Source organism: Tursiops truncatus, chromosome 12, assembly GCF_011762595.2.
Source record: "Tursiops truncatus isolate mTurTru1 chromosome 12, mTurTru1.mat.Y, whole genome shotgun sequence".
NCBI lineage: Eukaryota > Metazoa > Chordata > Mammalia > Artiodactyla > Delphinidae > Tursiops > Tursiops truncatus.
In genome coordinates, this window is record NC_047045.1 from 23,434,095 (window position 1) to 23,459,857 (window position 25,763).

General features: G+C 45.1%; 1 protein-coding gene, 1 long non-coding RNA gene and 1 other non-coding gene across 3 annotated transcripts in view; 1 reads left to right on the plus strand and 2 right to left on the minus strand.

Moving 5' to 3' along the window:
* Positions 1-25,763, minus strand: part of BACH2 (BTB domain and CNC homolog 2) — a 361,717-nt gene that overhangs the window by 193,085 nt on the left and 142,869 nt on the right. The window lies entirely within an intron of this gene.
* Positions 13,772-13,844, plus strand: TRNAR-CCU (transfer RNA arginine (anticodon CCU)). Its single transcript has one exon. It is a non-coding gene; the product is annotated as a tRNA-Arg (tRNA).
* On the minus strand, positions 14,923-16,389 carry LOC141276079 (uncharacterized). Its single transcript, XR_012325018.1, has 3 exons — positions 16,264-16,389; positions 15,568-15,642; positions 14,923-14,980 (listed from the first exon to the last, which is right to left on the minus strand). It is a non-coding gene; the product is annotated as an uncharacterized lncRNA (long non-coding RNA).

The window sequence follows — 25,763 nt, forward strand, 5'->3', positions numbered from 1 at the left end:
TGGGCAGGACGCACAGACCAGGCTTCACCTGCAGGACACACGCAGCCTTCACGCTCCCTGGGTGACCTCAGGCCTGCTTTGTCACAGAGGTGTCCACCGAGGGCTCTGTGCCTTATACGTCGACCCTCTTGCCCTACAAATGGCAGGAGTCTTCTCACAGGGCCCCCGGAAACCTCTTTCAACCTGATGATGCCAAACTGGTGAAAACCCATCTCATTCGCCCCTACCACCCTCTGCTGGCCACAGCTTCACTTGTGGAATGAAAGGAGACAAATCAGCCACCTTCGTTTACTGAGCATTTTCCACTAATCGCAAGAGCAGCGGGCCGGGCTCTGGGGAGGCAGGAACGCAGGGAAGCGGAGGGGAGAGCAAGCGTCCAGACCCCACTCTGCAATCTGAGGAATGTGAACGGGGGCTGATGGAGGTCTTGGTCAACACAGTTCAGGATGTGAGAGCAAGCGGGTCCCACTCTAAAGCCTGAAGAAAGGCATTTTCGGATAAAAAAACGAAGCCTGACCTTCTACAGCAGGTCCTATGTAAACATATGAAGCACACAACCCCCCGGGGCTGTGCAACCTGAAATAGATTTCAGTAGCTGCTAGAATGAGAGTGTTACGCACAACAGAGTCTTCCAGGTTTTAAAGGGATGGGGAACTCTGGAACCCATCTCAAAAACGTGGGTCAGAGCGAGCCCAGCGCCCCTGTCAGAGAGACAGGGCAGCAGGAGGGGAGGCCTGGGGGCTGCCCGACGCAGACTTGACTATTTGGATAGGGGATGCGAAGAGCAGAAAGAATGAAGATCTTTAAACAAAGAGAAACAAAAGAGTAAAAATGAACATTTCATAAATATATATACGTGTGTGTGTGTGTGTGTGTGCGTGTGTGTGGATGTATTGACCTGAGTGAAGTGAGTGGCTGTTCGACCTGTGTGAATAAGGTTCCTTAGAATACTTAAGTTCACAGTAATACAATGTAGAAGCTGAGAAGTATCTCTCGGTGTTTGGCACACGTGCTGTGTGCTTTATGTCCTGCTCTTAAACGGTGGTATCTTCTTTTGAACAATTTAGGGGCGAAAGTGATGTGGCCCATACATTCTAGAACCAATTCTAAAATAGTAACAGGTGGCCAGATGCCTGGTTTAGGAGAAATTGCAAGTTTGTGTCCGAAAAGGAACGCTGCTCTCCTGCTGCTCACTTTTGAGGAAAGAGAAGAGCTGCATCCACCTCACTGAGGGTAAAACCGGTTCCCTGCTAAGAACCAAATGAAAAAAAAAGTGGGGGGGGGGGGGGTCAGAAGTCGTGCACTGCCTGGAACAGAACGTTTAGACCAGGCTTCCTTCTGCAGATTCTCAACTCATACGTCAAGGCTGTCCTCCAGTCTGAATAGCTAACAGCCTACTGGTCAAAAGAGAGAAAAATCACAAGGTGGGTGTGGATCACATTTCTGCTCCTCCAGCCGCAGCCAACCTGACTGGCCAGGGGGGAGGCATCTTCTTCTGTTCCCTTCCCCGCTGACAGTGGGGGCAGCGAGCTGTTGACAACTCCTCCCACACAAAGAGTTGTTCACGCTGCAAAAGTGTTTACTGCTCACAAGTGCCGCTCAAAATTAATTCACAGAGGCAACACCAAGCAGAAAGCTTTGACAGACTGTCTTACGTGTTGACACAGCTATAAGTTGTTAGATAAAAAAAGTAACACACTTTCCCTCTTTTCCAGCCCATACAACAACCAAAGCCGCTTCCAAGAGAAAACACGAACTGTGTCTGAGATGCTGAATGCCATTCTGCAGGTGAGGATGAACGGTTCTAGGGGTGACGGCCTCAGGTGTGAGAAGAAGGTGGACCCTGCTTTTGAGGGGAAGTGGGGTGGTGAGCCTCTCACCCAGCCTCAGTTACAACTGGTCATGGTGGTTGTTTTCCCTTCAAGAGCACGTCCCTTTAGGGCCAGCCTCAGGTGCCAGGGTGAGAAGCAGGCCAGGGCTGTTCCTGTACCTACTCAGGTTTCACAAGACACAAATAATTGATTTACCATGTTGTGTTAGATTCAGGTATACAGCAAAGTGATTCAGTTATACACACACATATATATCTTTTCTTTTTCAGATTCTTTTCCATTATAGGTTATTGCAAGATATTGAATACAGTTCCCTGTGCTATACAGTAAGTCCTTGTTGTTTATCTCTTTTATATACAGTTAGCGTGTATCTGCTAATCCCAAATTCCTAAGTTATCCACCCCCCTTCCCCTTTGGTAACCATACAATTAAAACCACACTCCGTTACTTACTAGGGCTTTGGGGAGGCTGGGGAGATACCATTCATGGTATCTGGATGATTTACATTCAAAAGTCATAAAGAATGCAGTGTTATTCAATGAGCTCCAGCCACTTGAGATTATTAGAGTAAAAAATGAAGACGGGTGGGATAGCAAATATGTGGCCTTCTCTCCCTGACGTTTCACAGACCCTGGCTCGGCTCAGTGCCGTGCTGTGTGGTCAAGGTGTTGTGTTGGAAGATTCTTTTGGTCCGGCAGAATGTCCTCTCTGTGGAGTCACACGCCTTGGAAAATGAAGGCTACTACAATAGGCACTCTGGGTCTGCGGGTTCACCACCTGTAGGGTCCACCAACCGCGGATTGAATATATTTGGAAAAAAAATTCCAGAAACTTCCACAAAACACAAAACTTGAATTTGCCATGCGCTGGCAACCACTTACATAGAACTGACATTGTACTAGGTATTATAAGTAATCTAGAGACGATTTAAAGTACTCAGTGCGTAGGTTAGATGCAAATACTATGCCACTTTCTCTAAGGGACTCTGAGGGAGTCCTGGAACCAACCCCCTGCGGATACCGAGGGACAACGGTAACCGTGCTTCCCGGGTTAAGAAGTCGCCATTCACATCAAAACTGAGCGGTGCAGGAGCTGTCTTTAGGTAGGCTACATTTACGTAGCTATTGAAAATAAAGTTTGTATGGAGCTGACCCAAATCAAAACTGTGAACCAGGAAAATCCTCTGACTCCCCACGGACTTTTTTCACCCAGCTCACCCATCTCTACTGCTCCAGCCACAGTCCACAGGTGCCCAGAGAGCTCTTCTGGTTTTGTTCCTCACCCCCTCCCTGGCCCATCCTTCTCCCTCCCTCTCATTCTTCGTCATCACCAAACTCCCCTTTCGTTTGGTGCCAGGAGGAAGGCCGAGGAGAGAGTCCATATTAGTACACAAATGACTGGTGGTATAAGGCAGTCATCCCCCTAAGTCTTGTGGGGGAGGTTTCTTAGAATGCACCTTGAGTTGGTGGAATTCCTGCTGGTGGACGAGATGCAGTGAGAAGTCTTAAAACACTGAGTACAGAAGGGATGGCAGGGTGCCTGGAAATCTAGTATAAAGCAGGTCTGCTTTACCCGAATAGCCCAGCCCAGTATTCAGGTGTTTAAATCTGTAGCCAGCAGGAGGGTCAAACTGACCATGAAAGCCATGTGTCAGAAGCACTGGTCCCACCAATGAAGTGGATGCTGACCCAGCACTAACCCTGCCAGAGCATTTCCTCTGTGCCGGGCATTGCGCTGTGTGCTTGTACGTATGTGGTCTCATTCAATACGGGCACGCCTTGTTTTACTGCACTTCACTTTCTTATACTTGGCAAATATTGCTTTTTTTTACAAATTGAAGGTTTGTGGCAACCCTGTGTTGTCAGATGATGGTTAGCATTTTTCAGAAACAGAGTTTTTAATTAAAGTACATACATGGTTTTATTAGACATAATGCTATTGCACACTTAACAGGCTACATTATAGTGTAAACATAACTTATAAGCACTGGGAAACCAAAAAATTTGTGTGACTTGCTTTATTGTGTGCTATTCCCTTTGTTGTCGTGGTCTGGAACCGAACCCATAATATCTCTGTGGTCTGCCTGTACAACCTTGAGAGCGTGTGCTTCTGTTATTCCCATTTCCCAAGGTGGATACCGAGACTCAGAGAGGTTAGGTAACCTGCTTAAGGCTACAACAGCTAACAAAAATGGCAGAATTGGAATTGACAGCAACTGAGTCTGGAAGCAGTGCCCTTCTATTGCCTCCAGTGGTTTCATCCCAGTGTAAACCATCTACTGTGAACAACCAGCTCCATCCAGCACCCTGATTTACCACAATGGAACACCCAGAGGCCCTACCCCAGACACAAAAGGCTTTTCTCATGTGAACGCGAAGGTGTAAGGACACGGAATTTGAATGCAGACAGATCTGGTTAGAATCCTGGCCCTCCAGCTGGCTAGCTTTATGACCTGGGGTAAATCTCTGAACTTTTGCTTTCTCACCTGTAGAGTTCATCTGATACTTCCTGGTTCATGGGGTTGTTTGTGAATGTTGAATAAGGTAATACACATGACAAATGTTTTCAGACACACATACGGCTAGATGTTATTATTACTGTTAATAGAGTCTTTTGATGGGAAGAGCTGTCCCTTCGAGCAGAAGACTGACCTTCACGTAGATACCAACTAGCCCAACCTGAGAAAATCCAGGAGTAGGTTCTCAGGATGACCACTGGGGAGAAGGGAGTAGAAGCAGCTGATTATACTTGCATTTACCAGTAATAATGACATTTGAACCTGAAAGCCAACACATGAAGATGGATTCTGTGATACGTGGATGACAGACATGAATGTTAGATGAATTCAGAGTAGGTGATCCTTTTCACATTCACAGGCTGCTTGGAGACCCACGTGTCAGCTGCTGAACTAGATGAGTATGAGGCATCATTTTCTTTCTTTCCTTTTTTTTTTTTTTTTTTAGCTGCACTGGGTCTTCGTTGTTGTGAGCAGGCTTTCTCTAGCTGCGGCGAGCAGGGGCTACTCTTTGTTGCGGTGCACAGGTTTCTCACTGCGGTGGCTTCTCCTGTTGCGAAACGTGGGCTCTAGGTGTGCGGGCTTCAGTAGTTCTGGTGTGTGGGCTCAGTAGTTGTAGCACTCAGGCTCTAGGGCACGTGGGCTTCAGCAGTCGGGGCATGCGGGTTCAGGAGGTGTGGCGCACGGGCTTAGTTGCTCCGTGGCATGTGGGATCTTCCCGGACCAGGGCTCGAACCCATGTCCCCTGCATTGGCAGGCGGATTCTTAACTGCTGTGTCACCAGGGAAGTCCCTGAGGCGTTATTTTCTTCTTGGTGATTACACTCACGCCTTTGAACACTGCAGACTGGGTTCAAAAGAAAGGGTCACCTTTGTGCAGTCGACTCCTTATTTTATAACAATTCCAAAATGCAGTAGCTTCTCCCAAAGCAGTTCAAAGACATGAACCTGCTGAGACCCAGGGGCAGCCATCAGGGTACTAAACCTTCGCTTCTAATGGCCCAAATCTCAGCAAATACTTCTGAATAGATAGGTGAACTCCAAAAGGACAGTCTGTGGTGATTCATCTAACCCTTTAGTATGGAGAGTCTCCAAACTTTTTCCACCCATGAGCTCACCCTCCAAACCACCACATTTGTGGCCACTTTGGGAGGGATGAACTAACGTGTGAAGCATTATGTCACTGTTAACAAACAATCCCACGTAGGTTACTCTGTGGAAAATACAGCATTTCACTTTTGTGGTGTTGGTTGCGCTACAGGAACAGGGAACCCAGATGATGAGGTCAGTGGGCCAGCTGCCACGCCAAAGAGAACGCGAAGTCCACGCACGCAGAGCAAGCCGCCTTCACTAGCAACTAAAAAATGAAGCTGGCATGAGTGTGATGCCAGCCAACGAAAGGGACTGCTTTCCTAAATTAAATGGAAACAGAGCTTCAGAGACTGCTTCTGGGGGCATTACCGTCACCCCAGGAGGTCAACAGGGATGTTACCCTTGCTGATGACGGACACGGTCACATCCAGGCTTGACTGACAACTAGGCACACTGCTGGCTACTAGAAAGTAAATGAAAACGTGCTACTACGACGGAGCGGCAAGAATGATATGACAGAGGGGTCAGTGGTTAAGGGAGGAAGTTATCTACATCCTAGACACCTCACCCAGTCAGAGAGGGTAAAGCACACTCCTCTCCACGTGCCTGTGGGTTCCAGCTACAAGCGACGGGTGAACAGGTACGTGCACTGTTACGGAGGTTAACCTGACGTGGTGTTCATGTCTTCCTTCCTAAGGCAGAATACTGTTCTCATAGAATGCAATAAAGCTGGTCATAGCCCCGACACGGTTTTCAACAAGTCTAATGGAAGGATCAGAACAAGCCTGCATTATCTACAGGCCACCCATCTTACCTGCCTATGTTCACCAACCGTTCTTTCAGGAATCCAGACTTAGAGCCCCTGGGTCTTCTCTGATTTCTCTCTCTCTTGTTCCGTCCTGACTTCGTCAATATTCGTAGCCAGTATTCACCAAAGTCCCACTGATTACTCTTTGATATGTGCCTAGAGTTTATCTCCATCTTTCTACTCCTACCGTCACCATTTTTGTGCAAGGTCCTTCCCCCTCCTCTGGTTCCTCCACCCGTGGCTACACCATCATAAGAACTTCCTGACTGGTCTTGAGCTTTGCTTCTGCCCCACCCATGTGTCAGGGGCACCACCAGCAAGTCATTGCAATGGGCTTCCAGGGGCAACTCAAGACTCAGCTTGTATTCGTGGCTCTCAACAACCTGGTAACCAACCTGCCCCTCCAACCTTGTTTCTCACTTTGGCTCTGCACCAATCTCCTCCCCTGCTCACATCCATGCCTTTTCCCACCCAAATGCCCCCTTCTACCTGGCTACCCACCAAGGCCCAGTTCAGGCACGCTTCCTCCAGGATGACAGCTCTGGCCACTCCAGGAAAAAGTGCAACCCTGATCAGTCACTTGGTGATAAGCAGTATACCTCCTCATGACCCCTTTTATAATATTTATTGCTTGTATTGCTATTCAAATGCAAATCCGTTAATTTCTTATCTCTTCAGCTGGATTTCTCATGGCTCCCAGAAGACTCTATTTTCTACTTCTTTGTATCATCTCTGCCTACCCCGTCCTTGGCCCTTTTCCTCCTTCATGACCAATGTGGCCACTGCAATACATAAGGACTTGTCTTTATTTATGTCCTTAGGGGAAATCAGGAAGGGAATCTAAATGCAATGCAAGAGTAAACTCAGGAGAGACGTAACTGGCCTGCTCGGGACGGATGACACAACAGAATTCAGTGAACCCAGAATTAAGTACTACTGCTGTCAGCAAATCTGCAACACTGCCAAACACCCTCACCAATGTTAAGTCTAGAAACAACTCGGGTTAAGATACAATTCAGTATGTAAGGTAGAGGGATGGGAGGAAATAAAAGAATTCCTCTACAAATATGCATTTTTCCCTAAACGCTTTAAACACTTGCATTTTTTATACAATTTTCTTTTTTCTGATGATGCGCATCACTGCCCTGTTTGGGGAGAGTATCAATCTGGGCATGGAGAGAGACAAGGGTAGTTCTTTTTTTTTTTTTTTTTTTTTTTGCGGTACACAGGCCTCTCACCGTTGTGGCCTCTCCCGTTGTGGAGCACAGGCTCCGGACGCGCAGGCTCAGTGGCCATGGCTCACGGGCCCAGCCGCTCCGCGGCATGTGGGATCTTCCCGGACCAGGACACGAACCCGTGTCCCCTGCATCGGCAGGCAGACTCTCAACCACTGCGCCACCAGGGAAGCCCAAGGGTAGTTCTTTTGTTACAAAAGGATGGACAGGCAGGAGTCCTTCCTGGTGGATGGGCTTCTAGGAGGCAGGAGTTTACCTGGAATGAACGGTGGAGCTGGGCTCACAGTTCAGGTGGTCGGGGGTCCGAGGTCACGTTTCGCTGGGAGAGCAATAATTATGCAGCAGGACAGGCAGTGCACAGGAGGATAATCTGAGTGGCAACCATCTCCAGAATGGTGGTCTCCAAAGTGAAGCTTCTGATATTACAGAGCTCAGATCTGCTTAACTGAAAGGCAAGGCGGCGGTGCAGGGGGGTTGCTAGATGTGTTTACGTCTAAATTGAAAGTGTGTGCTCTGGCTGAATGGAAGCCTTGTGCAAAGTACTGGTCAAGGCCTTTGAGGGAGAGGGAAAAAGCTGGGTCAGTTCCTTCCTATCAACTTAGTTAGGAGGGCTATGTGAAGACCTGGGGCCTTGGGTTTCTAACAGTCAATTGTTGGGATATATGACAGATGCAGACACAGAACAGATAGTATGAAATGTGGAATAAATAGGTCCTGAGATTGACACTTGTACAATAATTTTAACAGCACCCTTACTTCTGAATCATTTGTCTCCTCTCCCAGCGGAGTGATGCCCTTGTAATACCATCACCTCTCAGGCAGCATGCTGTGGCCACCTTTTTGTAAAAATGAGACTGAAATTAAGGAATGAAGGCTACGGAAGCAGCCCTGCCTTCCTTCAAAGAAGTTTTCTCATTGTACAAAAAGTTTCCGTATTGTTGCTGTCATTGTCTTCCAACGCAACACAGCCAACCAAAACAGTATCTCTGGCTTGTTCATCATCAACACAGTGAAGCTCTGTTCCCTCCCCATCCCCTCATCTCTCTCTCACATCAGATCTTGAGAATCTGCACCAGGAGTTCAGAAAATGGTGCAGCTTCTGCACCCATGACCTCAGGCTACAATTTTCCTCCAAGTTCTACTGAATGTTTGATGTTGATGAGAATTCTGGTCACAAACAACCTTTAGAATAGAGGGTGAAATGCTATGATCAAGATTACTAAGAAGGCTCGTATTCTCTTACATTAACCCTCCTCCTGTCAGTTCCCTCATTCACCAAACATCTATACACTGACTCAGGTCTCTTGGCCGATGGGGCACTGATGATGCAGAGTCGCCATGATGCGCTCCCACCTATTCTGCTGCCAGTGGGCCTGTGGCCCCCTCCTCTGGGGCTTCTTGTCTTGGCTACAGCCAGCTGATCACCCCTACTTTTCATCTTAGCTGCTGCTTGCTTTCCAGTGATCTGCCCCTTCTCTCTTCTCTCTCATCACTTCGCCCAAGCTTCCTGCATCCCTTTAAGACTAGTTACTCTTCCACAGACACCACCTGTAAAGAAGGCCCTCCTTTCCTGTAATCAGCCAGTCCCGCAGACACAGTCCCAGGCTGTAAGTCTCACTACATTTTGCTGTCGCTGTTGCTCAAGCTGTGTTTCTTCACCTCCAGAGGTATGTATCATGCTTTTTTTTTTCTTTTATTTTTGACACTTTCAGGATCAGTTCTCCTATAGATAAATAGGACTGTTAAGATAGGCAACTGTCACGTGAATGTGGCCGTGCAGGAAACGCCTGGCTTTGGAGTCAGAGAGACCTGGTTTCAAATCCTGATCATTTGCAGTAGGAGATGAAAAGCCTTTGGCAAATCATTTAACTCTTCCTGGCCTCTACTGCCACGTCTGCAAAATGGGGATGGCAATTCTTACCTCATATGTTTCTTTTGACAAGGGTTCAATCTATAAAATGCCTTACACATAGAAGGCACCCTAGAAGTAAATGTTCCTTCACTGACACCCCCCCATCCCCTTTCGCTCCCTCCTACACAGGTGATAACAGAAGATGGCCACAGTAAACAGGAAGGAAAGGAGACACGGCTGGCAAAATTAAAAGCTGATAGTAATGAACAGAGTAACTGCAAACGACACTTAATATTACCAGGACTGTTCTATTATAAAAATCTAAAGATTAAGAAGATTAAAAAGAAAAGTAACTAAATTAGTTCTACAGAAGCAGCAAAAAGCAGAAGAAAGAGGTCGCCAGGCCCTACAACAAAATGAGCCCTAAGTCATGTTATTTTTTTTAAGCGTCCTACAAAGAAACAGGATATAAGGAAACTAGCGTGTGAGAAAGACTTGGCCTTATGCACAGAGCTGACACATATGCAGAAACCTAGACCAGATTCCCATTTTAAACAGGAACTTGCAGAGTAACTGGACCCCTTCTGAAAATGAGGCAGTTCTTGTACGCCAAGTCATCTTGTGACCCCAGACCGTGACACACAAACAATGCCTGCTTGAGTGAAGCCACGAGGAGAGCAACGTGCCACAGACAGACAGAGGACCAGGCTGGTCTGGCTGCCACATGCCGTTCCAAACCCAAGACACACTATGACCTAAGGAATACGTACACTAACGTTTTATTCAACTCCTCCTCGGCTGCCAGGAGAGTGAAGTAAATCACACAGGGGTCGTGTTCTCCACACTTAGGTGCTGTCAGAGAGGTAAAGCAGCTCTCTCTCTGCAAATGCCCAAGCAGACCATTCAGATGTTCCTGCTGGACTGAGGCGAAGCATGTGTGTCTGAGTGAAACGGGATGGCTTTCAACTGTCTAAAGATGTCATAAATCTACTAGCTTGAACTTCAAAGGAACAAATTCTGAGAAAACTGAAGATAAGGGTGGGCCCAGGAGAACAGGATCCACACCATTTCTAGGCTCCTTCCCAGAAAGACAATGGGAACCAAACGGGACACCTCATCTCTTTCTTCTCATTTTTACTACTTGTCACACTTTTGAAAATACCTTCTACATAGTTCTCTCTCTGGACCTACAGAGTTTTAGTCCAGTTTGTGGTTAAACGCTACTCCTTGAGCTCATTTTTTCGATGATTTGTTGGACATTTTTATGCGGCTTTTACTGAGAACAGTTGAAAGTGAATTATCTTGGAGAAGCCTGTGGGGTTCTATAATTCTCTGGTGTTCTTTCCCATCAGAATGATATATGCCAAGACAGTTCTAAACCAGGAAGGACCTGATGCCCAGACTTCTAATAAGCTTTGGCTACTGTCTTGCAGAGCCAGGTGGGACGGTGGGAAGGACAAGGGGCTCGAGGCTTAAATCTACTCCGTGTCATGGGCACAAACGATCCCACCTCTCCGGGAGGTGACTACGAAACGTAAGAGGTGGTGATGTCTTCTGAGATTCTCTGAGCCTGACAGTCTATGATGTTATGACTTCTGCTCTAACTGCCCATGTACAGATGCCATGAAGCCCAGGACACACATCTACAGAACCAAAGGCTCGTTCTAGATTTAATTGGAGAGACAAGTGGGAGAAACACAGACATGAACTGGGCAGTGAAAGTCAGTTTAAATCACCAGGGACATACAGGCAAGGATAATAATGGGTAGAGACCAAGGATCTACTTAAGCCTTTCTCTTGAAAAATCCTTGAAAAATCACTACCATCTCTTGGAGACTACATGCTAACATGAATAATTGAGATGAACTCATTAAATGCACCAGAGGACACTCCCTAGGAGCTTAATCTAAGGAATCCTTTTCTAGGCTCACCTGTCCAGCTCCACCAACCCCTTGCTACTAAATAATAACCCTCAACAGTGCTATCAGGAAATGAAACACACACCGACGCAGGACATAAACATGGTGCCCGTAACCCACTTCAATGCCTGTATTAATTCACCCACTGCATGATCTAGTAATAAGAAAGCAAGGGTGGGAAGACGGGTGGGGTGAAGTTAATCCTGCCGACTTTGAGGAGGAGGCACCAGAACAGCAGTGGGTTTGCATTTTTGAAGGAACACTCCATCGGCTCCGTCAGCTTCCCCTGCACACACAATTAAGAAGATGCATAAACAGGATATGCCTACTTGGCTTCCTTGCTTGCTTTCAAGGTGACTTCACTGAAAAAGAGGCATCAAAGGCCTTTCTTGCTACGTCACCAGATTTAAAAAAGTCTGTTTACCGTGCTAATGTACGTCCGTGGCTGAAATCTGGAATTTTTCTGATCTTCTCTCTTTTCTCCACCCTTTCTATCTTCTTTTATTTATTCCTTGCCACGATTCTCATGATTCAGCTTTATAATAGTTATGTTCTGTGTAAAACACTGTGTGCCCTGAGCTGTTGGGTGAAACAGCTGCATAAACCTAACAAATACTCACAGATGATGTTAGTAAGAAAGGTGAGGGCAGAGGTAGACAAATGCTTCTCGCAGCTGGTTCACAGCCACGGTGACACGTCCCGTGAAGACACAGGCTCACAGCTCGGGGCTGTCAGTTTCAGCAAACTGCTGCTTCATAATCCAGGTGGCCGCCGCCCCTCCTATTTTCTGATAGAGCAGAGTTCTGGTGAGTTCTGCATATGGACTTCTCTCCCTTCTTTTCTTGGGGAAAAGGGGAGGAAGGGAGGGGACATTCAACAAACCAGCCAGCCTCAAACTGCACATGTAAATGAACACAGGAAACATGATCGTGTAATGCAGTGTTATGATGCCGCCCTTATTTGCCATGTGAACAATACCCATTGTACTTCCCCATGGGTGAAGGGCCTCTACGTCTGCTAAGGAATCCCTTTTAATGAGACAAGAAAAAGGAAATGAACATAGGAAAGAGAATAGGAAGACAGAAGGCCATCAAATTGATAAGATCATTGTTTCAGACAGGATTAAGCCAGACTCCAGGTAACAGAGACCCCCCCAAACAGGGGTTTAAACAACAGAGAAGTTTATTTCTCTTTCATAGAAAAGAAGCCAGGGGCAGAAAGGACCGTACGGTGGTTCCTCATTCTTCAGGAGTCACGCTCTTTCCAGCTTTCCTTTCCATCAGTCCTATGATGTGGTCCTCCTCCTCTAAGCCCAAAATGGTGCCGGTGCTCCAGCCATCACACTTATGTTCCAAGGAAGAAGATGGAGGAAGGAGTGAAGAAGGGTGTGGCCCATCCCCTTTAAGACTTCCTAAAACTCAAACACACACTTCTTATGTATCATTGGACATAACCTAGCCACATGGTCAGGGAGGCTGGGGAACATGCCTTTTAGCTAGCAGCAATGTGGTTTTCTGGCCAGCAGCTCAACTACAAAAGGGAATCAGTGAACTGGTGAGCAAGGAGAAGAAGAGTCCCTGGTGGCCAACTAGCAGTCTCTCTCTGATATAATGAAGGCTTTTTCGCAAGCTTCCTTATTTTCTGAAGCTGTATAATATAAAGATTAGCAACACATGCAAATGGAAACAAATAGAGCACCATTATGGTAAATCACTGTAATAGTATTCTACAGAATTTAAGAAAAATCATATGGGTCCTCTATCTCATAAGACTCAGTGACGTTTTTTAATGATTTAACGTCATTCACAGGAAAGAGGTAATATATCACACGGTGCTGCCTGAGACACCTCACTGAGCCCAGGGGTAGCAAACATTTTCAATCAATAGCTTTGGACAATGAAATAGACATGAAATCCTCTAATCTGTATTTAATACTAATCCAGTGGCATGAAGCATGAGGACGGAAGGAGGGAGACAGAACAAACATTTTGGACAGCAAAAAAAAAAAAAGATCTTGCTAAAGAGTTACTAAGAATTAATTAAGGCACTGTCACAAGGGGACAATACTTGAATAATTCTCTAAGATATAGCAAAAGTATTACTGGTGGGTGCAACTCAGCAATTTATATTAAATACCTTAAAAATTTGCAAGGCCCTGACCCAGCAATTCTATTTCTAGAAATTTAACTTCAGAAAAATAGCCATGGATATTTAGAGACTTATCTATGCAGATATTCATCAAGATTATTTATACCAGTAAATAAATGGGAAAAACCCCTTCCATATCTAGCAAGACGAGATTGGTTGAATAAATGCTGATCCAGCTATTCTAATGTAACCATTACAAATGAGCTGGTTAAGAAAATTAAGTCATGGAAAAAGGTCATAATTATATAAAGCATAAAAAATAGTTATGAAACAAAACATGTGACCCTATTTTTTTGTTTAAAAATGGAAGTACACACATTACCATATATACCTGAATATAAGGTAGCCTCAAATAAAAGATCTGCAGGACTTCCCTGGAGTTCCAGTGGGTAAGACTCTGCACTCCTAATGCAGGGGACCCAGGTTCGATCCCTGGTCAGGGAACTAGATCCCACATGCATGCCACAACTAAGAAGTCTGCAACCCCACGTGCCGCAACTAAGACCCAGTGCAGCCAAAATAAATAAATAAATATTGAAAAAAAAAAAAGATCTCCCATTTTATCATTGAGAATACAAAAACAGTAAACAAAACAGTTTTGCTAACTTGAGTTTATAAACGTTTAGGAATGTGATGAAATAATGATCTTCTTATGATACTTCATATTCGTATTACAAACAGAATAATAGATTGGTTTGTAAATATTTTTGGAATCATATTTTATACAAAAATGTTATCCAAATGTTTTACACTCATCTTCAATGTCGCCATCATTGGTAGAATTCCTTTCTAATCATCGAACACCTCTCATTGTCAGAGAGAGAATCTTTGACTGAGTAGGTGATGCTGTCTCTGAAAATCTGATCCTGAGTGAGAAATACCCATCTGCATCCTATTAAGAAAGCTGGTGTTATCATTTCATCTGTAGGTGATTTCCACTACATAACCACTTATTGTATTGCTCTTAAAAGTGCTCTTTAAAAAGACTTGTTTTTAATGGCATCCAACCCAGGCTGTGAGGTCATGCTTTCAGGTAGGATGGCTAAATTTCTGTTGAATTTCATCACTTACTTTTAGAGCAATTCCATCAGGTGACTTCTACAAAGACCTAAGACTGGCACTGACTGAGGTGATTTCGGGATAAGTCTTTGCCCAAATAGTACTTTGTTGTTCAAAATAAAATTATAGAGAGAATGCCCATTATCTTTTTGTATGAACTTGAACATAAGATGACACCCACTTTTATAAAGGATAATACTTGGCCAAACAAAACCCCTTATATTCCGATACAGCTCATGTACGTATAGAGAGTAAAAGGTGAGAATGACAGTTTCTATAAAGTCTTCAGTGGTTACTGCTGGGTAGGGAGATTATTCTGAGAGATTTAAGCTTCTTTCTGTTTGCTTCTCTTTATTTTCTAAAGTTTCTTCAATGAATTACAATGACTGTCATAAGTAGAAAAATAGTGTTAAGAATAAAAAGGAAGCAAAGAAGAGGCATTTTATTTATTTATTTATTTATTGGCCACGACGCGCAGCATGCAGGATCTTATCTCCGACCAGGGATGGAACCGGCGCCCCCTGCAGTGGAAGCATGCAGTCTTAACCACTGGACCTCCAGGGAAGTCCCAGAAGAGATATTTTTATAAGTAACACTTGGGGCATGAGCAGAGGCAGGCGATAAAGTCAGCCAAAGAGTGTGATCTCAGCTCAAAAACAATTCCCTATTGGCTATTCCCTATTGAAATTGGTCACTCGGCTACTTGCAAGTTAGTTAAAATGTAGATGTGTTTTCTAGAAAGGTAACTCATTCATCTCTCCCCCTACCCACATTTATAGCAGATTCATTTATCAGATTCCTTTCCGTGCCTGGACAAGAGTCCTGAGGGAGCCAGTCAGGGACAGGATAGGGACAGGTCAGTGGCATGCGAAAAGCGATGATTAGAAAGATAAGGCACCGGACACCCCATCTCTCTTCCCCACAAAATCTCGGCAGCCAGGGAGCTGGGGAATAGGACTGCGACGGTTAAATAAAGGCTACTAATAAATGATAACATCTAGAGGCAGCAAAGCCTGCATTGAAGCGTCCAGCCTCTGGAGCCTGCCTGCCGGCTTCACATCCTACCTCTGTCCATGACGAGGCAAGCTACCTTGGGCAAGTTACTTACCCTCTCTGCGCCTCAGCTTCCTCCTCTACGGGATAAGGATGATAACACTCTCTTCTTCATGAGGTTTTGTGAGGCCTAAGTAAGTACATGTAAAGCCTTGGTCTGAGTTCAGTAAATGCTGGTTATGACTGCAGGCTGGGACCATACTAAGTGCTTAGACCACCATTCTCTCAGTTAATTCTCACAACAATGCTACCAGGTACATACAACGGTGCCCATTTTACAGATGCAGACACTGAGGCACCGGGGGATAAAGGGACTTGCGGGAGTCTGTACAGCTAGTTAGCAGGGGAGATGGGGTCCTTTAAAAGCCACAGTCACCCTTGCCCCCTCTTTGACATGGAACGTGCCTGCAGTTCCTCCCAAGTTTGCTTCCCTTTTTTCTATGCCAACTGCATGGCTGGACCCCTCCTCAACCCTCCCACAGGCTTCCTCTCCCCAGTTTCTTCCTACTTAAGAGAACATCCTGGGCAGGGCAGGAGGCCCCAGGGGGGTGTTTCTAAACCCAGAACTGATGTAACTTCACTGCTCAAAAACCATCGAAGTCTCCCTGTCTTGCTGACCAAAAGGAAAATGGCCAAAGCTTTCAAATCCACTCACCCTTTCTGGAATCATCTCTCCAACTCCACCCTCCGGGGCACCCTGCGGCTCCTGTGAGCCCCCCCAGGCACCTCCACACCTTCCACCTTTGCTCACCCTCTCTCTAGAATGTGCTCCTTCTGCTACACAATGTTTTCCTCATCTTTTCTGGAACAGCCGAAATGTCGCCCCCTGTAATAGGCCCTGACTGAGGCCTCACCCATTGTTTGGTCAACAAACACTTACAAAGAGTCTACTGGTTGTCAGGCACTGCCTCAGGCACTCTGAATATGGCCGTGAATGAAACCTCTGTCCCCACCTGGCTCTATGCTCCTAATCTCACCCCGCAGCGTGCCCTGGTGGTCCGCTATGCCACTAACATACACTCTATAGAGCTCTCTCCTCGGTTACAACATGAGTCTTTGGAGAAAGGGATCACGTCTCACCTAGCATTATATTTCTTGTGTCTGGCACAGAACTCAGCACACTTAGCACTTCACAAATATTTGATGGATGAATGTTGTTCTGAAAAATCTACATGCTAGACCATACTCCCCAATAACTACTTTGTGGGCAACCCTGCCTAGAAATACGGAGCTGATTCAGCTAAAGGTAATATTTTCCCCTTCATCTAAGAAAACTGATACCTATGGTTTGCCCCTGTTTGTCACCTGTGAACAATACAAAGAAAGGTCTATCTATTTAGCTCTGGATTTCTGGGACTTTGTACAGCGCTAGGTATTCAGTAGGCACTCAACAAATGTTTACTGGAGGAATGGAAGGAAGAAGGAAGGGAGGGAGAAAGGAAGGGAAGAAGAAAGGAGAGAACAATGAAAGTTTCGTGCCAAGAGAGGAGTGGAAATAAGACCACGACCCCTGAGGTTAAGTGAGGCACAGCAAACAGGGCCTGCCCCCAAAGGACTGGAAGGTGGTGTCAGGCCAGGAGAGGGACATCGAGCTAGGCCTGCTGCAACTGGGCAGGTTTAACTTCTCGAGTTAGGGAAAGCACCTCTGGGAACACCCTTGTTCTGGAATGACAGGCCTGAGATATTTAAACGCTGACTGGGTGAGTAAGCCCCACTGAGGAGAGCAATAAAACCAATTTCTTACAAATATTCGAGACGCAACCATAAATAAGTCAGTAATCCTTCCTGACACACTCCATTTGGCCAGTTGACTCTCCCATTCACCTACAGTGCAGGTGAACAAACACAGATTTTGTAAAAGAAGCAGAAACAAACTCATGTTGAAACTTCCCAGAGCGCTATCATCCTTGATTACAAAGCACTTCTGTCAGTAACCAACCAGGATTTTTACCAACCAGACACATAAAGATGGAAGAAGCAAATGCCCCCTGCACACCGAATCACCAATAAAAATGGATGTACCACCCGGGGATCATGACCTCTCTTCCTTCCTCCTGCAAACTGCCCCTCCCATCTGTACCTTAAATCTCTTACAGTGGAGATTCTAGGTACAGATCCAAGGGAAGAAGAAATTAAGTTAGATAATGTTTGTGGAAGTGATGAGACCATGCTGCCTGACACACAGTGGGTCCTCTTTAAATGTTTAAAAAAACCAACAAAGGAAAGAACAGCTCATCTAATCTATACTTGGAATTTCTCAAATTACTCATAAGAGCACTTAAAAAAATTCCAGAAAGACAGAGCGCATGCAACCCCTGTCAAAATAGTATTAAGTGCTGAAATGCAGACAAAGATAGGTAATTAACTGCTACTAGCTTAGATGAAAATGTCTGCAATCTTGTTTAAGTGCTTGGGTGATATGAAGCATTTAGAGATAAACTTAGGAGGATGTGAGGGATAGGGAGAGAAGGGGTTTACAAAAGCAGCATGCTGTCAGCTTTTTATAAAACTGGTTCACACAGAAAACTTTTAAGTGCAAGACACTTAAAATACAATCCAAGCTCCCTCAGAATGATGGGAAATGCCTGACAAGGTTCCCAGAAGGTCCCTAGAGGGTCTCCTTCTGCAAGTATATCCTCTCAGAAGTGCAGGGAGTGACATTCTCCTAAATATGACTGATGCGCCAGGACTTGAAATCAAATTCATATTGAAATATATGAATTCATCATTAAGTCTCCCTTTGACTAACTGGGACCCACCAAGTTACAAGGAATGATAACCCCAAGAAAAAAGAATGTAATCTTCCAAAAGGACATGAATGGATTTGCATATAGAGGGAAAACACCTAGGCTTAAGCAAGAAAATAGGGTGTGTGTAGAAGGCAGCTGGGGAGAAATGGATGGAAACTGACAATGTTCTTCAGTGACTGGCTGAGCCATTTTGTGACCTTTTCTCTTTGACTTCCAACAAATTTTCAACTGTGGAATTTCAATCATGGAATCAGGAACAAATGAAACTTAAATAAGAGTTTGACATTAAAACTTTGCTTTAGGGCTTCCCTGGTGGCGCAGTGGTTGGGAGTCCGCCTGCCGATGCAGGCGACACGGATTCGTGCCCCGGTCCGGGAAGATCCCACATGCCGCGGAGCGGCTGCACCCGTGAGCCATGGCCGCTGAGTCTGCGCTCCGCGACGGGAGGGGCCACAGCAGTGAGAGGCCCGCGTACAGCAAAAAAAAAAAAAAAAATAACAAAAATTTGCTTTAACATTTTTACATTAAATTCTATGTATATCATATGATATCGCTTATACGTGGAATCTAAAAAAATGGTACAAATGAACTTATTTACAAAACAGAAATAGAGTCACAGATGTAGAAAACAAACGTATGGTTACCAGGGGTGGGTGGGGGGAGGGATAAATTGGGAGATTGGAACTGACATATACACACTACTATACATAAAATAGGTAACTAATAAGGAGCTACTGTACAGCACAGGGAACTCTTCTCAATACTCTGCAATGACCTATATAGGATAAGAATCTAAAAAAGAGGGGATATATGTATATGCAAAACTGATTCACTTTGCTGTGCAGCAGAAACTGACACATTTTAAATCAACTATACTCCAATAAAAATTAAAAAAAAGAAACTGAAAAAAAAATTCTATGTATAGACTTAAGTGCACAGAAGGAGAATTCCAAAAAGTTGAAAGATGAAGGATTTTTTAAAAAAGATACATTTAGGGGTACTGAATTTGGGGTTAAATTCTGCTATGCTGAAAGCAATATTCTCATATTACCATGTGTGACCAAAGAAGATTCCACAGAAACACAGAAGTGATGCAATAACACCGTGTTTAACTGTAAGTCATGGTGTATTGACCCGGTCATGACTCTGTGTGTGTGTGTGTATGACTGTGAGTGTGTGTGTGTGTGTGTGTGTGTATGACTGTGTATGTGTGTGTGTATGACTGTGAGTGTGTGTATATGACTGTGAGTGTGTGTGTGTATGACTGTGAGTGTGTGTGTGTATGACTGTGAGTGTGTGTATGACTGTGAGTGTGTGTGTGTATGACTGTGAGCGTGTGTGTGTGTGTGTGTGTGTGTGTGTGTGTATGATAATCCTTGTTTTCCAGCACTATCTTCCCTCAAGGACTGAAGTTGATTTTATACTGAGGCACTGATTCTGTCACTGACAGGGTGTAAAATTTGCTAGATAAAATATAAAGACAGAAGTGTCTAAAATGGCTTTAACTGCTCCATGATCCAAAGCTGATGGGCAACACGTGCAAAACCTCGTTCTAAACTAGATGGCCAGGCATACTTAAATAGACAACTGGTCTCAACATAGAAAGAAATGGAAAACTGAAAAAATTAGTAGATGAATTATTTCAATGTGAATAATCAAATACCTTAATATTTCCAGGTAAACCATTTTGGAGTTCTGTTTGTTGTTTTTTAAGCACCCAGGAAGGACATTAGTGTTGAGATTTACTAAAAGACTGGATCATGTTAAATAATGTGAATCAGAGAGTGAACAATAAGAAATGACGTATAAAATTAGCTCAAAAAAGTGGTTTGGGAATGAAGATTTCAGAATTCAGAGCCAATGACAGTAGAAGAAATAAAAAGACCTTCAAAAGCCACCAAAAGATATAAGTCAAAGAGAACACACCATAGCTTGCCCTCAGTCTCACATTTCTACCGCTACTTTGAAAAAAAAAAAAGAAAAGAAAATGACCAAAAAAGAATTTTTCCCCAAAGGGTAGAATATGGCAGAAATAGTAAATACCAAACCCAGAAAAATGAGGACGTTAGAAGAAATGGGTGGCTTGCTATATGTGATATTAAAAATTGCCACAACAAGAATGGGGCAGTAATAAAAATAAATTATTTCATTTTTTGCAAAGTATGTGAGGGTAGGAAATTGACCCAAACTGCCAGAGAAATGAGGAAGCACTCTTTTCATGCTGTGTTCAGAACGCTATTTCCTAATTTATCCCTTCCTCGGATGCCCTTTTTCTGCCACGTCCCTGCTCTCTGCTCTTCAGCTGTCCTCTTCCCAAGCTCCTCAATTAAATTATCTCACGTTTTTCTCTGATCTGCTGTTCACAGCTTGTCACATCACTCCACCATAAGCCTTCCCACAAGCTGCTGAAACATCACACTAAGAGAGCCGCTGTTTCTCTCTCTAGCTGCTCCCCAGTGCCCCGGATCCCGGGCAGGAGGCGGGTGCGTTCTCTAACTGCAAGGCTCACCCGCAGAGTCTTCTTCTAAGGAACCTACGTATTCACAGCTTTAAAAAATTTTGAAACGTGGTATGATCAACCTACTTAAGCCACAACCTATGTCCCAGAGAGACATTTTTTGTTTTTTAGAAAAAGATCTTTTTTTTTTTTTTTTTTTTTTTGCGGTACGCGGGCCTCCCACCGCCGTGGCCTCTCCCGTTGCAGAGCACAGGCTCCGAACGCGCAGGCTCAGCAGCCATGGCTCACGGGCCCAGCCGCTCCACGGCAATGTGGGATCTTCCCGGACTGGGGCACGAACCCGTGTCCCCTGCATCGGCAGGCGGACTCTCAACCACTGCGCCACCAGGGAAGCCCAAGATGATTTTTTTTTTAAGAAAAAAATAAAAATTGTGCTCATCCTTATGCTGTTGGAGAAGAGAACTGACAGTTTCCTCCTGAGCCCTTGGAATCACAAGACTCAAGTTGTGTAGTTACCACAAGCACTCAGCTTTTTCTCTTCGGTTCATCCTTTGAGTCTGTAAGACATGTTTCACAAAACAATATTTCAGAAACATTTTTACAGAATATTCAACCTAGACTGGCACGAATTAACCAGAATGGTAATACAAAGAACCTACACATCAAATTAAAGCAGTAAAGCAAAAGGCCAATAACAGAGAAAAGGGAAAATATTGTTGCAAAATGAGATGAGATGAAAGAAAGAGACTCTGATGAGATTCTCCAGTTTGACCAGACGGAGGTGAAGAAGAAAGAAAGGCTTTTCCCAGAGGGTCGGTGCTTCAAAGGAACAGCGCGTTGATTTAAAGGTGACAACTTAGAGGAACCAGAGGAAGCTAGTGGGTGATAAATAAGAATCCCACGTGAGCCAGGGAGACGCCCTATTCAAGGAGAGTTTAAAAACATAGGTGACTTGAGGAGGGAAAAGCATTATTTTTCTTTCTCTCTTCCTCTCATTTTTTTCCCCCAAGTAGGACTACTGGTTCCATCAGGAACCAAGTGGTCCAAGCCTCATGAGCCCTGATGGGAGGAGACAATAGATCCATCCTTTCAGCAGGGTAACTTGACAGTATGGTACCAAAACCCTTAAAAATGTGCAAGCCTTTTGATCTGGTAATTCCATTTCAAGGATATGTGAAAAGTTATATGCATGAGGATGCTATTTGCTGCTCTTTCTATAACGTTCTGCCTTGTTTATAATAGCGGCGAAAAAAGCAGAAACAACCTTAATGTCCAGGAATAAATCAGAATACATTCATACATGGCATTCTAGACAGACATCTGAAGTGATGCTGTAGAGGAATATTTAATGACGTGGAAAAAAATATTCAAGAAATTAGGATATTTAGGAAGGATGTTACCAAAAAGTGGGAATGATTAGGTTTTTGTCTCACACACACACACACACACACACTCAGGACTGTAAGATACAGTCAGGACGCACACAGGAGTTTCCAGGGATGATAATATCATGAGTGCTTTAATTTCTCCCTTACTTGCTTCTTTTTGAAAATATCTTTTTAAAGATGTAGTATTTTTTGATAAAGAGAAAAACAAGTAAATGTTTTTAAAAAGGAATAAAATCAGGTGGTGGTCTTGTGTACAGAAACCTATCAAATGCTGGGGCTGAGGGGCCTTCAGCTCCCCGAGTCACCCTCTTCATTTGATAGACGAGGAGCCCAAAGGGTTTAGAACAGGAAGGCTCTGACTTCAGAAACACTCAGGAAAGGAGTTACAGCAGTCACAGCAAGAGGGAGGAGAGGCTGCTAAAGGTCGCTCCCTCAAGGCTGAGCGCGTGGGAATGATGAGTACGTACGATTTGGGAGTCGGGGTTCAACAGAGTTGAGAGTCCCACGTGATGTTGGGTTTTGGAACAATAACGAACGGGAACTTGGGAAAATTAGGAGACTAGAGATATGGTAGGGGGCACAGAATGAACATTTTTCCAGCACCTCCATGTAAAAGGCTCATGTAAACTCACGTAATCTTCTAAGTAACTCAGAAAATACCAGCATTCCCATTTTACAGATAAGGACACTGAGGTTAAAATAACTAGCATTGGTCACGGGTCTAGCCAGGAACAAGAGCTCTGACCTGCCCTCTGGATGGCCTCCAAGTCCCTCCCCTTTCTACCGTGCTACACATTTGCCTCCTTCGTTTTGTCTCCTGAGCGAAAGAAAGACCTCGATTCATACAGGTTACTTATCAACCGAGGCATCTGGGGTTTTGATGGCATCAAAGATCTCAACTGGTGAGCCAACGACGTTGGCGCAGCCCACAGTGAGCCCGGCACAAACTCCCCATCCATCCAGTGATGTATTCCTGGAACTGGAAAGGCCGGCTCTCCCCAAGCAGGGCAAGGGGACGCGGAGGAGGGCAACAGTGGTATTTCCAAAGTCTGTTTTCTGGATCTAGAGGCACACCGATGTCTTTTTATCCTGCCCTTACAAATAGCAAGAAATCTGTGTGCCTTTCCTTCTTTTTTTTTGCGGTACGCGGGCCTCTCACTGTTGTGGCCTCTCCCATTGCGGAGCACAGGCTCCGGATGGGCAGGTTCAGCGGTCATGGCTCACGGGCCCAGCCGCTCCGCGGCATGTGGGATCTTCCCAGACCGGGGCACGAACCCGTGGGCCCTGCATCGGCAGGCGGACTCTCAACCACTGCGCCCCCAGGGAAGCCCCGCCTTTCCTTCTAATATGACCCTCAGAGTTCCAATTAGTGCTGTCCTTGAACTACCAGGAGTCCTCAGCTGTGACCTTATATAGTAACAGCGCTATCCGGTCTATTACTTGTAGGCAAGCATAATAGCAGGCAGTGCAATACCTCCTCTCTTTTGGCCTGGGAAAGGGACAGCTGACAGTCCAGATCCCGTTTAATGGGAGGGCTTAACCACCTATTAGCTACTTGCAGAAACCACGACACGATCGCTCTCCTTCAAGCCTACAGTGCTTTTCCCATTGCAGGGTTAGTGTAAACATTCCGCCTCTTCCTCTTTCCTTTCTCACTGCTCTGATCACCTCACCGGGGTCTGATTAGGATCACAGCCCTCTCTGTGGTTATCCCTGACTACGGCGATCGGCAACCAAGCCTACCAGCTTACGTACAAGTAAGTCATAGCAGTACAACGGGCATTTGTGAATAAAAGAGTCAACTCTCATTTCGCAATTACTATTAGTTACTTAGTACTTTGAGATGTAGGTGATACTTCTGAATGGTAGCCACTCACCACACGTGACTATTCAAATTTAAATTGAATGAAGTTAAAAATTCAGTTCCTCAGTCACACTAGTCACATTTCATGTGCTCAAAACAGCCGCACGTGGTTAGTGGCTATTGTACTGGTCAGAACAGACCGAAAACATTTCCACGACGGCAGAAAGTTCTACGGGACAGTGCTGCCGTAGTGCCATGCGCAAACACAGGAACACTTACTGAACCCTAAGTGCCAGCGCTGTTCTAAATTTTTTGAATGTATTAACTCATTTCTTTTTTTTTTTTTTTTGGCCGTGCTGCACGGCTTGTGGGATCTTAGTTCCCCGACCAGGGATTGAACCTGGGCCCTCGGCAGTGAAAGCTCGGAGTCCTAACCACTGGACCACCAGGGAATTCCCTCCTTCCATTCTCAATATGACTCTATGAGTGATGTAGGGCTTGGTACTGTTCCCATTTCACAGATCAGGAAACTGAGGCAGAGTGATTAAATAATCTGATTCCTCTCTCTGCCACTGTCTCCGAACCCACAGCCCTTGCCTCTGCAGTGTCTCTCGTAGCCATGCCAGTGTTTGTCATCACAGGCACTATTCTTATTTAGGCTCTTGTTGGATGATTGCTGGACCTTCCTAATGGATCTCCTTATTTCAGTGATCTTTCTCTTCATTCACCGCACCAAATACGTAATAATTAAGCCTCACAGTCCACTGAATTCAGGTCAAAGCGCTTTTCAAAGTTACCTACAACATGGTCCTAATTTTTCTTTGTCACCTTATCCTCATGCAGTAGCTAGTTCTTATCAATAACTAGGGCCGCTGCATGAGTTCAGGTCTGCTGAGGAGCAGACACTAACATGGGATAAGACATGCAAGAGAGGGGAACAGGAGTAGGTACAGAAAGCTTGCAGACTGAGATGTCAGTGTGGCCCCTGTGCAGGAGAGGAGAAGGGAGGGGAACTGCATGGAAGGCGTCTTAGAGTGCAGCAGGTTCCAAGAAAGGTTTAACCATGCCAATGGGGAGTCCTGAGCTAAGCTGCTCGGTGGAGGACGCCCCCCTGTCTTGCTGGAATGGGCATGCTTAGTGCTCCAACTCTGCGCAATCCTGGCTGGGAGCAGTCCCCGGGAAGCATGGTCGAGGGACCAAAGTGTGGTGGGTCCAGAGGGGCCACAGCTAGGGATGTTAGTCAGTTGTGCTTCCTTAAAGCAGGAAAGCAGAGTGGACATTCTTATGGCCACCCCGGTCACTGTATAATTTACCATTTTACTGGGATACTCTTAAGAGTGAAAGAGGGCACTATTAAGCATTACACTAGGCAACAGACGGACCCAGGGACCACCCTAAGCAAACTGGAATGTATGGTCACCCTGTAACAACTTAGGCAGCAAAGAGCCTAGCAACGTTCATCAGGTCTTTCCACTTGCTGGCATTCCTTCAGTCTGGGACTGCTTTATAACCCAAACTGTGGCTACAGAAATCTTAGGCATCTGTTAAAACGGACCTCAGATTTCACCTTCTGAATGTCATCTTTTCCTTATTGGAACCACTTCACGTGTATCTTTCTTGAAATACTGATCCTCTTCCGTAATATATTTTAATTAATTCTGAATTATCTTCTTCCTGCCATCAGTAAGTTCCCAAGGGCAGGGACAATTTTTTTTTTCAGTTTTGTGCTCCCTTTGATGACTAGCACAAGCACAATGTCACCATGTAGTAGGCACCAACAGTAACGCCTACAGAAGGCTGTACTCCTCACTCCGTAGAGCCCTCCTATGGCTTTTCTGTCTTAAACAAATA